Here is an 18,268-nt window from a genome sequence, read left to right as displayed (position 1 = left end):
GCATCCTGTCAGGATGTATCACCGCCTGGTACGGCAACTTCACCGTCCAGAACCACGGGGCTCTCCAGAGGATGGTGTGGTCAGCACAACTCATCACCAGGACCACACTGCCTGCCCTCCAAGACATCTACAGTACCCAGTGTCACAGGAACACCAAGAAAATCATCAAGGACTTCAGCCACCCGAGCCACTGCCTGTTTACCCAGCAACCATCAAAAAGGCAGAGACAGTACAGGTGCATCAAAGCTGGGACCGAGACTGAAAAACAGCTTCTATCTCCAGGCCATCAGACTCTTACATAGTCACCACTAGCCAGTGGTAGAAAAAATACCCAATTGTCATACTTGAGTAAAAGTGAAGATACCGTAATAGAAAATGACTCAAGTAAAAGTGAGTCACCCAGTAAAATCCTACTTTAGTAAAAGTTGAAAAGTATTTGGTTTTAAATATACTTAAGTATAAAAAGTAAATGGAATTCCTAAAATATACTTAAGTATCAAAAGTAAATGGAATTCCTAAAATATACTTAAGTATCAAAAGTAAATGGAATTCCTAAAATATACTTAAGTATAAAAAGTAAAATAGTAAAACATTTCTAAAACCAGACAGCAGCATTTGTATTGACGGATAACAAGGGGCACAGTCCAACACTTAGACATCATTTACAAACAAAGCATGTGTTTAGTGAGTCCACCAGATCAGAGGCGGTAGGGATGACCAGGGATGTTTTCTTGATAAGTGTGTGAATTAGACCATTTTCCTGACCTGACAAACATAAAAAATGTACTTTTGCATGTCATGAAAAATGTATGGAGTAAAAAGTACATAATTTTCTTTAGGAATGTAGTAAAGTAAAAGTAAAGTACAGATAACCCCCAAAAACGAATTAAGTAGTACTTTCAAGTATTTTAGCCGGCCTCTGCCCAGTACCCTGCCCTAAACTTTAGCCACTGTTACTAGCCGGCAACTACCCGGTACTCGACCCTGCACCTTAGACAATGCTGCCCTATGTACATAGGCATTGAACACTGCTCACTTTAATAATGTTTACATACTGTTTTACCCACTTCATATGTATTGTATATACTGTATTCTAGACACGGCTCATTCTATATAAGTACTGCTGTGCACACATTTTCTAATCATATATTGTACATTGCTCGTTCTAATATTCTATATTTCTTCATTCCTTTATTTGTATGGTCTGGATTGTGTGCATTGTTCTGTATTGTTAGGTATTACTGCACTGTTGGAGCTAGGAACACAAGCATTTAGCTACACCCTCCATAACATCTGCTAAATATGTGTACGCAACCAATAACATTTGTTTGATTTGAGAATGAGGTCTTTCCTGGGACTCTCTCAATTAGGTCCTGCGGAGGGTAGTGGGCCGAGTTTTTTTGGGGGGGCTGTTCTGCATCAGTCTTGAATAGCATTGTCTAAGGCTCAACTGTCTCCCCTCCCCCTCTTCAGAGATTAGACCTCCCTCTCTTGTTCCCCCGTTTCCCAGAAAACCTCATTCAGCAAGTGGGAACAGGACAGATAGACACCGCACTGGGCAAAAACTGGTTAAATCATCCTTGTTTCCACGTCATTCCAACCCCCGAAAATCAACGATGGAAAAAAAAATTGATTTGCAAAAAGTCATCAACGTCAGGGCATGTCGTCTTTTTTTCACCCACTTTTTAACCAAAATCCAATAACATGGTGAAAACGTTTGTTGATTTCACTGTGAATTCACGTTAGTTGACAACTCAACCAAATGTAAATCAAAACTGGACATTGAACGGACATCTGTGCCCAGTGGGACAGGTCTTTAAAACAAACAAGAAGTAGAATCAGACAGGGTCCTGTTCAATAGGAGCAAACATGAGAAAAAAAAAATACCTAAAAAGGGACTACAGTCCAATAAGAACATTGATATTGTTTTTCCTTTTTTCCAATGTTTGCTTCATTGTTTGTCCAATTGAAGCCATCCCAGGATTGCAATGACACACTCTGAGTTTTGAACTTTTGTTGACATAGACATGTTCAGGGTAAGTAAGACCAAGGTAATAGTAATGTTTTGTTTTTCCTTCCTAGCAGAGCTATCATTACGGTCAGGGTCAAACTATTGCTCCTGCATTGTAGCTCTGCTCAGTGTATCATTAAGATGGGCTGGATGGCTTTCTCTTAAGTCTTTGCATGGTTTACTCTTAAATATAGGCAGAAAACCTGGCTCAATGCCCTGAAACCTGGCTCAATGCCCTGAAACCTGGCTCAATGCCTTGAAACCTGGCTCAATGCCCTGAAAACTTGCTCAATGCCTTGAAACCTGGCTCAATGCCTTGAAACCTGCCTCAATGTCCTGAAACCTGGCTCAATGACCTGAAACCTGGCTCAATGCCTTGAAACCTGGCTCAATGACCTGAAACCTGGCTCAATGACCTGAAACCTGGCTCAATGACCTGAAACCTGGCTCAATGACTTGAAACCTGGCTCAATGCCTTGAAACCTGGCTCAATGACTTGAAACCTGGCTCAATGACCTGAAACCTGGCTCAATGACCTGAAATCTGGCTCAATGACCTGAAATCCGACTCAATGACCTGAAATCTGGCTCAATGCCTTGAAACCTGGCTCAATGCCCTGAAACCTGGCTCAATCAGGGAACAATGTAAGTCTATCTTTATGATCTCATTAGGAAATCGTAATAATTAGTGATGCATCGATATGACATTTTTGGCCGATACCGATATCCAATATTTTCCTTGTAAAAAAAACGATACCGATACTGATAACCGATATTGAAAATTTTTGTGGCATTTTAAGCATTCTAGTACAGTTAAACAGTTAACACACACACACATGGACGCAGTGGTCTAAGGCACTGCATCTCAGTGCAAGAGGTGTCACAACAGTTGTTGGTTCGAATTCCGGCTGTATCACATCTGGCCATGATTGGGAGTCCTATAGGGCGGCGCACAATTGGCCCAGCGTCGTCCGGGCCATCATTGTAAATAAGAATTTGTTCTTAACTGACACACACACACACACACCACACTAACCAAACTGTTATTTTGTTGGCATTTACATACAGTTGAAGTCGGAAGTTTATATGCACCGTAGCCAAATACATTTAAACTCAGTTCTTCACTATTACTGACATTTAATCCTAGTAAAAATTCTCAGTCTTAGGTCAGTTAGGATCACCACTTTAATTTAAGAATGTGAAATGTCAGAATAATAGTAGAGAGAACAATTTATTTCAGTTTTTCTTTCTTTCATCACATTCCCAGTGGGTCAGAAGTTCACATACGCTCAATTAGCATTTGGTAGCATTGCCTTTAAATGGTTTAACTTGGGTCAAACGTTTTGGGTAGCCTTCCACAAGCTTCCCACAGCTTCCCACAATGGGTGAATTTTGGCCCATTCCTCCTGACAGAGGTCAGGGCTTTGTGATGGCCACTTCAATACCTTGACTTTGTTGTCCTTAAGCCATTTTGCCACAACTTTGGAAGTTTGCTTGGTGTTTCCTCCGACACATTGGTGCGGCTGGCTTCTGAGTTGGATGCGCGCTGTGTTAAGAAGCAGTGCGGCTTGGTTGAGTTGTGTATCGGAGGACGCATGACTTTCAAACTTCGTCTCTCCCGAGCCAGTACGGAAGTTGTAGCGATGAGACAAGATAGTAGCTACTAACAATTGGATACCATGAAATTGGGGAGAAAAAGGGGTAAAATTCAAATTTAAAAAGTAGGTGTCCTAACAAACTTGCCAAAACTACAGTTTGTTAACAAGAAAATTGTGTAGTGGTTGAAAAACGAGTTTTAATGACTCCAACCTAAGTGTATGTAAACTTCCGACTTCAAGTGTATGTCCCCATTACCAGAAAACATCATCTAAACATATTTATTTCACTTACTTGCTGTGCTGTTTTGTTGTTCATTTGTTCAGTCATTTCATTCTCAACCAGGATTTCTATGGAACTCCGTTTGGGTCAAATAACATGACAATCTGTTTCAGTAGCTAGCTAACTATATAGCTAGGTGTCATCATCTAAAATAACCCTAATTTATAAGACAGATCTTATTTGATTAATGGTGGTCCGACCCATCTTTGTGAAGCTAGCCACAATAAGGATTAGCCACAATAGTGGACTTTGTGGTTAGCCTTCAAAATAAAATAATTATAATATTTGTATTCATTTGCATCACTGTCAATGACATACTTTTACTTTGAAGGAAAACCGCAAATTCCACTATTGTGCCTAATCCTTATTGTGGCTAGCTTCACAACACATATCCCGATTCGGTCGAGTCTCACTAGCCAGATGAAGCTAGCTGGCTGCGTATAACGTTCGCTTTGGGCAACAGGGTTAAGTAGCTGGCTAGTTATTTATTTGCATGAACTGAAGTTCAATTTCAATAGGCGAACATCAAATGGCAACCTAGCTAATACTTACTCACAAGGATTCCTAAATCATTGCTAAGAATAATGAAAATAACTGCAGTTTCTACTGGTCATTGTTTTCAGGCTGGTTGTATTGGTGCTAGCTAGTTACCAAGCTAAAGCCAGCTACCCCAGAAGTTGCGGTCGAACAAATAATGCTTTATTACCAATGCGGTATTGTAAACACATCGTTTGTGGCCAGTGTTTGCTTGTTTGCAGACTTTTTTGTACAGCTTAGACAGTGCCACTGTATCTTTTTTAACATGCAATGACCCATACGGCGTTCCATAGTAAGTATGTCGTGAAGCTAATAGCAGTGACGCTATTACTGTGTAACTCCGGTAGTGCAACATCTGAAAAACAGCGCACTTGGTAGTGTGTACTGGTGCTCGACCAGTTGGTAAAAGCCAACATCACCCACGACAGAGAATGGTTGATTTTCAAGAGCAATGAATTCCATGATCTCGCCTTTGAGTTGTCTCGCTGAAATGTTCTTACTCTTTAAATGACTGCTCGACTTGTTGACTGCTCGATCCACACAGCAGACATTGTGTGGGCTAGGTTAGGAATGCTGTGTTGCACGTGTAGCGCAAAATTTTACGTGGTGTTATTACGTTATATAGGTATGCACGTTAGCTTTGACATCGGTTTTTAACATCGCCGTTAAACTAGACATCGGGTCGATACCGATGTTGGCATTTTTAGATAATATCGTCCGATTCCGATATGTTCACCGATATCGTGCATCCCTAATAATAATCCCACCTCATTTCATCTGTACTACTACAACAGGCCATTGTCTTGTCTGTGCATTAAAACGGTTCATATATCAGGTCAACAATAGGAAAGAGAGAAGCGAACCTGGTAGCCTGTATCTCTTCCTCTGCTGTCATCCAGTCTAGACCAGTTTGGTGTCATCCCACAGCCAGTGCAGGGAAGGGCTCTCTCGCTCAGTCATGCATGGAGCACCTCAGTGTGGAACACAAAAGCCAGTTTAAGTCAACAGTACGCTCAAATCACACACTGACCCCAAGCCCCAACCCTCAGCTCCTCTGCATTGTGGGAGTTCTGGTGGTGGGGGTGAGTGGGATAACAAACCGCCAGGCCAGACAGAGGGAGAAACAGAAAGACAAGCAAGTGAGGGACAAGCAAGTGAGGGAGAGAGAGAAAGATGGATAAACAGACAGAGATGGACAGACAGATGATCAAATAAACACACACACACACACACACACACACACACACACACAATTGTTTTATATTTTGTGTTAAAATAAAGAAAATTATATGTGCCTCATTTGCATAAATATACTGGGTATATTTGCATATATTACTTAATTAATATAAAGGGGTGGAACAGGGCTGTACCTACTGCACTCACCTGCTCTGTCTAGACCTACTGCACTCACCTGCTCTGTCTAGACCTACTGCACTCACCTGCTCTGTCTAGACCTACTGCACTCACCTGCTCTGTCTAGATGTACTGCACTCACCTGCTCTGTCTAGACCTACTGCACTCACCTGCTCTGTCTAGACCTACTGCACTCACCTGCTCTGTCTAGACCTACTGCATTCACCTGCTCTGTCTAGACCTACTGCACTCACCTGCTCTGTCTAGACCTACTGCACTCACCTGCTGTCTAGACCTACTGCACTCACCTGCTCTGTCTAGACCTACTGCACTCACCTGCTCTGTCTAGACCTACTGCACACACCTGCTCTGTCTAGACCTACTGCACTCACCTGCTCTGTCTAGACCTACTGCACTCACCTGAGCTGTCTAGACCTAGCTGTCTAGACTGCTTCATTAATTGCGGTTGTTGTTGCAAAATTCTACGTGTGTCAATAGCAGGATGCCCTCAGATTAAAAATCAACAGGCTTGGCTCTAGATTACACCTATATATACATACTTTACATTGTTTGCGAGACCAGACATAATATCACTATAATCCAAGTGTTCATTTTCGGGGGTGGTTTCATTTCAGCGCATCTAATTTGTAAACATTTCAACTGTATTGAATTATTACTTTTTCAAAATAAAAGGGAACCTTTCTTTTCATCTAAGTGTCAAGACAATGCATTAAATCCTTGACCAAGCTTTAGCATTCTTATAGATGCAACAGAAAGATAATGTATTCCATTCAGCCCATTTTAGCCACTCACGGGGTGTGTTTGACAGGTCATTACAAACATTTCAGCAGAAAAAACAACACAAGCAAGAGTATGAAAGGGTCGCAGGAGTAAAATGAAAGCAATCAATCCAGCCAGATTTAAGTGACAAGTGGATTTTGTAACCCTCAAACACAGGAAATAGATGGCTGAAAAAGACAGATCCTCATGTGGGGGTGCATGTGCTTTGGTAGTGGAAGGGCATGAACTCCCGGTTAGGGCAAATGGACCAGTCAGGTGATTAGAGTTCAGAGGTCAGGGGTGAACAAAAACACAGAGTAAGACTAACAGAGAGTGTGTGAGGTCCCCTAATGCAGGCACTGACGCCCTGTCTCTGTCTGGTTCTCCCTCTCCCCCTGTCTCCCTGTCTCCCCCTGTTTTCCCTGTCTCCCCCTGTTTTCCCTGTCTCCCCCTGTTTTCCCTGTCTCCCCCTGTCTCCCTCTCCCCTGTCTCCCTCTCCCCCTGTCTGTCTGTCTGTCTCCCCCTCACCCCTGTCCATCTGTCTGTCTGTCTGTCTGTATGTCCGTCTGTCTGTATGTCCGTCTGTCTGTATGTCCGTCTGTCTGTCTGTCCGTCAGTCTCCCTGTCCGTCAGTCTCCCTGTCCGTCAGTCTCCCTGTCCGTCCGTCCGTCCGTCTCCCTGTCCGTCCGTCCGTCTCCCTGTCCGTCCGTCCGTCTCCCTGTCCGTCCGTCCGTCCGTTTCCCTGTCCGTCCGTCTCCCTGTCCGTCCGTCCGTCTCCCTGTCCGTCCGTCCGTCTCCCTGTCCGTCCGTCTCCCTGTCCGTCCGTCTCCCTGTCTGTCTGTCTGTGCCATTCTCTCTCTCTCTCTCTGATGTTTGGGGAAAGGGCTATCTATTGTTAGAACAATAAGTCTCAATGGCTTTCACTCCACTTCTCTTTCTCTTCTGTGGATCAAATGATTCATCTTGCTGTGTGTGCAGTGGGGTGGCTGGTTGAGTCAGTGTACGTCCCACCCTCACCCTTCCCTTCCCTCTCCACAAAACCGCCAGCCTGGGGAACATGACACTGTCTCCACTCACATAATGGACTTGTATTGTTCTACTGCACATTTATTTTATAGATATCATCCTCACAATATGCCGTACGTCTCATATTCTAGAGAGTGGTAGTGTAAAAGGGCTCATCAGAACCTGGCATAAAAATAATCTAGTAGCCTAAAGAATCTACAGAAACACTGCTTTGCCTAACACCACCAGGGGTGACATCATACAAAGCACCATGCAGCAGGGAGCAACAACGCGGCCCAAGTCCCCGTTTCTTCTTAGTCAAGTATTAATGTCTACGGATAGATAAAGCCATGACACACTCCACCACAGCTTCCTGTGAGCCCACACACACTCACACTCATGGGGGCGCACACACACACAAACAAACACACTTAAAATCTTGAGTAGATAAACAATTATTCACTCGTCACAGAACAGCTGTTTCCCAAACTGTCCAGCCAGTCTGCCTCCGGTACATTAGCCTCCCTGTCTAGATCCAGCCAGTCTGCCTCCGGTACATTAGCCTCCCTGTCTAGATCCAGCCAGTCTGCCTCCGGTACATTAGCCTCCCTGTCTAGATCCAGCCAGTCTGCCTCCGGTACATTAGCATCCCTGTCTAGATCCAGCCAGTCTGCCTCCGGTACATTAGCCTCCCTGTCTAGATCCAGCCAGTCTGCCTCCGGTACATTAGCCTCCCTGTCTAGATCCAGCCAGTCTGCCTCCCGTACATTAGCCTCCCTGTCTAGATCCAGCCAGTCTGCCTCCCGTACATTAGCCTCCCTGTCTAGATCCAGCCAGTCTGCTTCCCGTACATTAGCCTCCCTGTCTAGTCTAGATCCAGCCAGTCTGCTTCCCGTACATTAGCCTCCCTGTCTAGTCTAGATCCAGCCAGTCTGCCTCCCGTACATTAGCCTTCCCATACAAGACACAGACAAGCAATACAGTCTCTAATATCAGCAACCCAGCTCTGAGTATAACCTCTCCCCCGACTGGTCTCCCCTGACTAAAAATATGCTGAAATGAACCTGGTATGTCCGCTCTATTGTGTAGGAACTGATAACTGACTGATCTGCGCAGGTCAAGTATCACAGGACAACCAGGTCAATCGAGCAGTGTGTGTGTGTGTAACAGTAGATCCTCTGGCCATTAGACAGACAAGACAAGAGTGCACCTGTGGGAGTGGCTGAGAGCTCTGCTTCTGGCGTTGTCACGGATACCAAACACAGCCAAAAGAGGACAACACTTGAAGGCGGTTGCCATGCAAAAATGTGAGAAAGTGGCCTAATTCACAGACACAGCCCAAAGATTGTGTCGGGACAAGGCCAAAGGAACACAGACAGCTCACAGCTGCAGTCTCAAGATCGTAGCTTTCTCTACTGCACGACCAATACGACCCAATGATTTTAAGAACACAAATCTTGAGACCACAGATGTCACGCCATCAGTTTAAATAAAATAAAAATTCCATAGACTTTCACTGAAATTAAGACAACTAACTTAGGGCTAATGCAGCTTTACACCAAAATTACCTGTCCATTTTTTATTTCCCATGGAAAGGAAATCCACCATCAATCTAGCCAGAAAATGAATCATACTCATTGATTATTAGTCAGCATGCAATAATAACAACATGACTCTATGGCTCCTTAAAGATGTTCAGAATGTAAATAGCCTACATGAGAGCTTTGAAAAATGTACCCTCACCTGGTATGAAGACAAGACATTTGTGCCAATGTTAGACCTGCATTCACCTTTAGACACTCAAGTGATTGCTCTGCTCTTGTCGTTACCATGGTAATGTCTTTAATAGATAAGCTACTGGTAAGAGCATTTTTCATCAGTTGCCAGAAGACAATGTGAATGCCACATAAGCAAACAAAAAGTTCAATTGCAGACTGGTTTTATCTTTTTTTTTTTTTTACATTCTGCCTTAGAACGACATCAACGTCTATTACTTCACATGAGTTAAAACACTCTTGAAAGCAACAGTTTGACAAAGACAGCCAACAGAAAAAGACACAGAGCAAACTTGCAAAACATGGGACAAAAAGCCAACAACTACTCACTTTGTTTAGTAGACTCCAACCGTTTGTCTGGGTCTCTGTGGTGGTGTGAAAGAGGAGCAAGAGAGAGAAACAGCCCTGTCACTGTGAGAGAGTGTTACACTGCTACCTGATCCAGTGGAGTGAATAAGAGCCCCCCACACACTCAGCGTGATGTGGAAGGGAGGGGTGGGAGCAGGAGAGAAAAGTAAAGTGGTGCCGCCATTCTCTGTCGCCCTGGAGACCAATGCTCTTTCAAAGAAATCGACCAATGACAAACACTGGTGATTGTGTTGAGACAAAAAAGTCACATGACTGCAGTTCCCTTAACACAAAAAACACAGAGATAGAGAGTGCGAGAGAGAGAGAGAGTGCGAGAGAGAGAGAGAGAGAGAGAGAGAGAGAGAGAGCGAGAGAGCGAGAGAGAGAGAGAGTGAGAGAGAGAGAGAGAGAGCGCGAGAGAGAGAGAGAGAGAGAGAGAGAGAGAGAGAGAGCGAGAGAGAGCGAGAGTATCCCTTGTCACTGCAAAAATAAGAAGAGACAGAAGATTTTATGAAAAAGACAGAGGAAGAGAGAGAGACAAAGAGAGAGAATAATCGAAAAACAGACAGAGAGAAACAGAGAGAAAGAAAGGGGGATTGAATGGAAGTCAAAAGGGGGCCAGACACTGAAGAGGCCACCAGACCAAGTCCTGTCCCCATTTTCCTCCCCCTCCCTGCTCAAGGGGGGGGAACAGATTCTAGTCCAGCTCCCTGCCCGCCATTACGCCCTTTAACCTGCTAACACCCCCACAGCCTCACTGTGCTTGAGGCAGAAATTGCCATTAACCACAGGCCAGCATACCCCATTCCCCCAATCCAAACCTTAGGCCTAACTATTAGAAGGATGGGAAAATATCTGACCCTGTATCAGTGGTTAAGGATAGTCCCATATCCTCCCTGTATTTCCCATGGCTGAGAGGATCAATGCGCTCTCCACCACTCTACACCACTGTGTGAGCCTGACGAGAAGTGCTACAGCTTCAGTTGGTCCTACGTTCGTAAACAGCTGATATTCCACTTTATTATCTGTTGTTGACACCATTCTGGTGTTGTCAACTGGTCTGCTGATGATAACACTGTCACAGGTGGCTGGTGTACCGTGTGGTTTGATAAGAATGTGACTGGCTTCTGAAGTGCTGTAAAAGTGCAGTGCAGAATAGCCCTGATTTCCCAACAACAGCTAACGTGTAGGGACGAGGGAGAGTGAAATACATGTAAACGGGCTAAACCGAAAAGATAGCTGTATATTTGCACTCACACGTCCCTCACCTTTTCAGCAATACTTGAGCACGTGATCTGTTTCACTAAATGACCCTACTTCAGCAGTAAAATGCTCTCTCCAAAAGGGGGGTACACACCACAGGGAGAACAGACAGGTCTAAATGGCTAGGATTGATTTATTTGAAGTGGGTAATGGAGAGTTTTGACTGGAGGTGAACTGCTCTGTGATAGCCCTGTAATGGCTGCTGAATTAGGCTTTTAGTAACAGCTGTACCATAGATCTCAGTTTAGCACGGATATTTAGGCTACTTACAGCAGCAGGTAGACATCACCTAGCATATTTGAAAATGAGATTTATCCCCAAAATAAACAATGAATGACCTATTGCACTGTAGCCAAATAGTAATAGAGGGTAGCCTAATAGCTATGGATCTGGCATGCTCTTTGAATGGATATAGCCTATTGTAAGCTTAATAAAAGTAGCCTTATAACATCCTAGTATGACAGTCATTTCAAAATCATAGATCCCCATAATCAGAGACTGAACAATGAGACATTGTGTTTGAGCAGCATGTTCTGTAAATACTGTGTTCCAGTATAATAGTGACTGACTGACTGTAGAGATAACCTGGAGCTGACAGGAGGAACCAGAAGTAGCCTAAGTTATGTTTTTATGGGCCTTTCAATCAGAGGAGAACATGTGAGTCACAGCTCTGATTAGGCTGTTGCAGGAGTACAGGCAGGATTAAGTACACTAACACGTCAAACTGCTCTGACTGGGACAGAGGAAGAGTGTATATTGAGATTCACCCAGTGAGTAGCCTAATTGGGGTGCCGGGAACAGGGAGTACCTCAATGGATCTTTCCACAGAGTGGACTGCTGTGGGAGTGCGTAGTTTACTTGGGGTCATACCCATGAACGGAATGCACTCGGTCTACCCCACAGCTAACAGTGTGTAAGGATGAGTGATGTGCGTAAAGTGCTATCTCCAGCTGGTACACAAGCCTTTTTGTTTTCCAATGGAAAAGCAGCTGGACAGATGATTCAGTGTGGGGGGATTTCAGGGAGGAGGAGGGGGAGGAGGGCAAGGAGGGCAAGGAGGGGGCAGACCTACAATTAGATACACATCTTTTGTTTCATTACAGCAATATGATAAGACCCAATAGACACTGGGGGAGGGAATGTATTCATATCATGGGAAAATACACCATGAACATACCAAATTATGTTTTTGCGTTTCACTGAAGTGCAGCTCCCAAAGAAATAGAAAGATGCAAATGTGGCTTATTTTGCACCACAGTTTTTAGATTGCAGAAGTAAACTGTTACTTCCACCATTAGGAGATGAGGAGGAGCAGAAAGATACAAACATAGGGGGATGGGATATTTACTAACAAAAAGACTAAGATACAAACATAGGGGGGATGGGATATTTACTAACAAAAAGACTAAGATACAAACATAGGGGGATGGGATATTTACTAACAAAAAGACTAAGATACAAACATAGGGGGGATGGGATATTTACTAACAAAAATACTAAGATACAAACATAGGGGGATGGGATATTTACTAACAAAAAGACTAAGATACAAACATAGGGGGGATGGGATATTTACTAACAAAAAGACTAAGATACAAACATAGGGGGATGGGATATTTACTAACAAAACGACTAAGATACAAACATAGGGGGATGGGATATTTACTAACAAAAAGACTAAGATACATAGCGCTAACTAAGTTCATGCTGAAATACTTTAATGGCATTCCACAGCAACAACGGCGGTCTTTGCCGTTTAAGATTAGGGAGGATGGTTTTTGGGGGCCTTATGTCTATATAAGTCTATATGTCATTCATATTCCATTCACCTATCGATAGGTTTAGGCTACTACATGATACTCGAAGTTGCCCTATACCCATCATGAGGTTGCTACAACCTACAAATGATAGTTTATAATGTAGGTGCACAGGTCTATAGACAAATTAGAGTAATCAAGGTGACAGACAGTGACACATTCAATACCACCTTGCACATTCTTGCCTGCATCTAGCTGATCTGGGGTTTAACCATTAGTCCAAAGAGTTGACTAACAGTGCTGCCTCAGGACCTGGACGACATGCCTTAATAGAAGGAACCATGAATTCTGCTCTGTATCAGAGAATACTACAAGAGAATGTCAGGCCATCCGTCTGTGAGCTGAAGCTGGAGCGCAGTTGGGTCATGCAGCAATACAATGATCCAAAACACACAATCACATCTACATCAAAATGTCTAAAAAGACACAAATTTGATGCACTTGTATTGACCTCGCCTTCTGGATGATAGAGGGGTGAACAGGTCGTGAATGGGGTGGTTGATGTCCTTGATGATATTTTTGGCCTTCCTGTGAGGTAAGTTTAAAAAATATAAATTGTAAAATAAAGTACAGATACCCAAAAAAAAGAGTTCTTATTTATAATGAGAGCCTACCCCGGCCAAATGTGATGCACCATGGATTCAAACCAGGGACTGCAGTGACGCCTCCTGCACTGAGATGCAGTGCCTTAGACCACCGCGCCACTTGGGAGCCCAAGTAGGACTTACCAAGTAGGACTTAATTAGTACATGAAATAATTTTCACACCACTTTTACGCTGCAGCTACTCTCTGTTTATCATATATGCATAGTCACTTTAACTATACATTCATGTACATACTACCTCAATTGGGCCGACCAACCAGTGCTCCCCCACATTGGCTAACCGGGCTATCTGCATTGTGTCCCACCACCCACCACCCACCAACCCCTCTTTTACACTACTCTCTGTTCATCATATATGCATAGTCACTTTAACCATATCTACATGTACATAATACCTCAATCAGCCTGACTAACCGGTGTCTGTATGTAGCCTCGATACTTTTATAGCCTCACTACTTTTATAGCCTTGCTACTGTATATAGCCTGTCTTTTTACTGTTGTTTTATTTCTTTACTGACCTATTGTTCACCTAATACCTTTATTGTACTATTGGTAAGAGCCTGTAAGTAAGCATTTCACTGTAAGGTGTTGTTGTGTACCTGTTGTATTCAGCGCACGTGAAAATTAAACTTTGATTTGATTTGACTGCTCTTGGCCGTACCACACCGTAGACCGTATGTGGCTGTAGACACACAACTATAAGGACTGCTGTTTTCCCACAGAACACTATAACAGCTGGCACTCTCACACTGCTATGGCAGATGATTGATTTCATAGGAAAAAGCAGCAACATCAGGCACTACATAGCCGCGGGTCTATATCAGTCTGCTAATACAGGATTAGTAAAGGCCCAGTGCACTAGTTTTGTGGGAAAAAAATAACTAAATGTATATGTGTTTACCAGAATTTGTAACTTGAGTCTGATAACTATCTGTACAAAACAGTTAATCTGATAATACTTGTGGAATATAGAAATAGTTGTTTGACATACTGTATTTTTTCCTCTTTCTTGAAATACTTTGCAAATGCAACTTATTTCTATGTGAAAGCTGAAATGGTTTATTAATTCCTTTTCCTATGTGAAAGCTGAAATGGTCTATTAATTCCTTTTCCTATGTGAAAGCTGAAATGGTCTATTAATTCCTTTTCCATTTTAGTAGACACTCTTATCCAGAGCAACTTACAGTAGAGAGTGCACACATTTTCATACTTTTTCATATTGGTCCCCTGTGGGAATTGAAGCCACAACCCTAACATTGCAAGTGCCATGATACAAACTGAGCCACATTACCACATCATCACAAACCACTTGATGTCTCAATGTACTCAATTGCTGTATTGTCCATTGTTTTTCTTCATGGTGATGGAAAGTATACAGGTACAAACCTAGATGACTAGCCTAAGTACAATACAGTAATGTACATTTACATTAAGTGGTTTGTAAGGATGGCAAATTAATACTGCACAAAAAGTGGTTGTTTTCCATATTATTTGATCAAGAAATGTGTTAATTTGATATGATATTTTGCGTCTTTGCCCATAACTTTGCAACATCCATTAGAATGACAATGGCAGAGAAAGGGACAGGGCAACAACTCTTAAAAATCCATCTATTGAATCCTGCAAGATACTGTTCTTCATTATAAACTGGGTGGTTCGAGCCACGAATGCTGATTGGCTGACAGCCATGGTATATGAGACCATATACCATGGGTATTACAAAACATTTATTTGTACTGCTCTTATTACGTTGGTAACCAGTTTATAATAGAAACAAGGTACTTCGGGGGTTTGTGATATATGGTCAACACGCCATGGCTTAGAGCTTTGTCCAGGCACTCCGCGTTGCGTATACAACCTCTCCTTGGGCCTTATTGCTTAATTATACAACAACCTTTTTTTGCCAAAGCAGAGACGCTGCAATTTTTTTTTATCCCTCTACAGACTCTACAGATGTCTATATCGGCCCACTAATACTAGTAAAGGCTAAATGCACTCCTCTTGTGATTATGTAGAGTACCAGTCAAACGTTTGGACACACCTTCTCATTCAACAGTTTTTACTTATTTTTCCCATTTTCTGTATTGTAGAATAATTGTGAAGACATCAAAAGTATTAAATAACACATATGGAATCATGTAGTAACCAAGAAAGTGTAAAACAAATACAAACATATTTTATATTTGAGATTCTTCAAATGATAATCCCACTAAGCACAAACCTGGTTAAACATGGCTAACACAATTCTAAATAAATCACCAACAGTGTCAACAGCAAAGCACCCCCACAACATCACACCTCCACGCTTCACGGTGGGAACCACACATGCAGAGATCATCCGTTCACCTACTCTGCGTTTCACAAAGACACGGCGGTTGGAACCAAAAGTCTCAAATTTGGGACGGACAGATTTCCACCGGTCTAATGTCCATTGCTCGTGTTTCTTGGCCCAAGCAGGTCTCTTCTTCTTATTGGTGTCCTTTAGTAGTGGTTTCTTTGCAGAAATTCGACCATGAAATCCTGATTCACGCAGTCTCCTCTGAACAGTTGATGTTGAGATGTGTCTGTTACTTGAACTCTGTGAAGCATTTATTTGGGCTGCAATCTGAGGTGCAATTAATCAGTGTCAATTTTAGCATGTAAATCTTAGTGGGGCAAACTCAACAAAAAAAAGTAAGATGCATGCCAGCAAAGACACTACACAACACTAAACAATACGTTAATTGCACTATATGCAGCGACAAGTGGTGCCCACAAACTGTTAGGGCCTACATCTTACCACAGCTACACCTGGCTATCAGCGGAGCCTTGTCTGGCAGCGAAACAATTCATTCAGACTCGTTTTCTGTCTTTTTAAAAACCATAGCTGATATGGCTGACTTGCTTAAACAAATGTGGTTTCTACTGACAATTGAAATGTACAATCTATGGCATAAGGGAACGATGAGCGGATAAGAGGCATTACGTAATTTTGATTAAGATATTAATGAGTGAGCTACGGTAAGATGGACGTAGTTAATATAACTATTTGTTCAGTACTTTTGAAATGTACAGCGACAGAATGCAGATGCTCTTACAGTATTTTCCCATAGGATAAAGGGGACATATAAGCAGAAAATGAAACCTCTTACAATATTAAATGATGACATTTCTCAAAAACAGGTTACAGGCTGCAGCAACACCGAGTCAGAACAATAATGTTAAGCAAAATTAAATTAAATAGACCAAATTATTAGGGTGAGGCACAAGGGCTACTAAAAGCTTACTACACAACATACACTTAGAATTGCTTTCTTAGCTACAGTATACATATCTCTCTGGCATCCTACATAATTTATGAAGCAGCATAAGACATTTCTGGACTTGTTGTGATGTGCTTGAACAGGAAAGTGGCGCGGCAGTCCTCCATGGGCAAATTTTGTCATCAAAGAGAAAGATTCTGGATTTACAGTTCCGAGTTGAATGACCGTTCAAAGACGTGTTATTCCCGACTTCCCAGTTGCAATACTTGCAGTTAGCCACTGTCAACGATTCCTTCCAAACAACTCATTGTTGAATTTGCGATTTCCAACTTGTTGTGTAATGTTTATGTCCAACGGCCGATGAGCACCGATACATTTTTATCTATATTTTTTCTTCTTTATTTATCTTGATATGACAAGGATTAAGAAGGATTTGCCAGTAGACTTGATTCATGATGATGACTGCTAGCTAAGATTGTGAAAGTATGACGTTGACATGATCAGTCCAATCAAAGCTACTGTACATATAACGTGATTTGCCAATGATGCCAATCATGAAGTGGAACGACATTTATTGGATATTTCAAACTTTTTTTACAAATCAAAAACTGAAAAATTGGGCGTGCAAAATTATTCAGCCCCTTTACTTTCAGTGCAGCAAACTCTCTCCACTAGTTCAGTGAGGATCTCTGAATGATCCAATGTTGACCTAAATGACTAATGATGATAAATACAATCCACCTGTGTGTAATCAAGTCTCCGTATAAATGCACCTGCACTGTGATAGTCTCAGAGGTCCGTTAAAAGTGCAGAGAGCATCATGAAGAACAAGGAACACACCAGGCAGGTCCGAGATACTGTTGTGAAGAAGTTTAAAGCCGGATTTGGATACAAAAAGATTTCCCAAGCTTTAAACATCCCAAGGAGCACTGTGCAAGCGATAATATTGAAATGGAAGGAGTATCAGACCACTGCAAATCTACCAAGACCTGGCCGTCCCTCTAAACTTTCAGCTCATACAAGGAGAAGACTGATCAGAGATGCAGCCAAGAGGCCCATGATCACTCTGGATGAACTGCAGAGATCTACAGCTGAGGTGGGAGACTCTGTCCATAGGACAACAATCAGTCGTATATTGCACAAATCTGGCCTTTATGGAAGAGTGCCAAGAAGAAAGCCATTTCTTAAAGATATCCATAAAAAGTGTAGTTTAAAGTTTGCCACAAGCCACCTGGGAGACACACCAAACATGTGGAAGAAGGTGCTCTGGTCAGATGAAACCAAAATTGAACTTTTTGGCAACAATGCAAAACGTTATGTTTGGCGTAAAAGCAACACAGCTCATCACCCTGAACACACCATCCCCACTGTCAAACATGGTGGTGGCAGCATCATGGTTTGGGCCTACTTTTCTTCAGCAGGGACAGGGAAGATGGTTAAAATTGATGGGAAGATGGATGGAGCCAAATACAGGACCATTCTGGAAGAAAACCTGATGGAGTCTGCAAAAGACCTGAGACTGGGACGGAGATTTGTCTTCCAACAAGACAATGATCCAAAACATAAAGCAAAATCTACAATGGAATAGTTCAAAAATAAACATATCCAGGTGTTAGAATGGCCAAGTCAAAGTCCAGACCTGAATCCAATCGAGA

The 18,268-nt window shown here is 42.5% G+C and overlaps 1 protein-coding gene across 7 annotated transcripts in view; it reads right to left on the bottom strand.

Moving 5' to 3' along the window:
- Positions 1-9,896, bottom strand: part of LOC109889480 (ras association domain-containing protein 8) — a 57,196-nt gene extending 47,300 nt beyond the window's left edge. For 6 of the 7 annotated variants that reach the window (XM_031822902.1, XM_031822907.1, XM_031822905.1 and 3 more), the window contains exons 1-2: positions 9,669-9,896; positions 5,289-5,396 (exon numbers count right to left, since the gene is read on the bottom strand). The gene's annotated coding sequence lies outside the window, so the exon portion shown is untranslated. The remainder of the gene's footprint in view (positions 1-5,288; positions 5,397-9,668) is intronic. The other variant, XM_031822911.1, reaches the window with a different exon arrangement.
- Between the last annotated feature and the right edge of the window lie 8,372 nt (positions 9,897-18,268).

Source organism: Oncorhynchus kisutch, linkage group LG4 (genome assembly GCF_002021735.2).
Source record: "Oncorhynchus kisutch isolate 150728-3 linkage group LG4, Okis_V2, whole genome shotgun sequence".
Taxonomy (NCBI): domain Eukaryota; kingdom Metazoa; phylum Chordata; class Actinopteri; order Salmoniformes; family Salmonidae; genus Oncorhynchus; species Oncorhynchus kisutch.
Note: the sequence above shows the minus strand (reverse complement) of the source record. Positions and strands in the feature narration are given on the sequence as shown.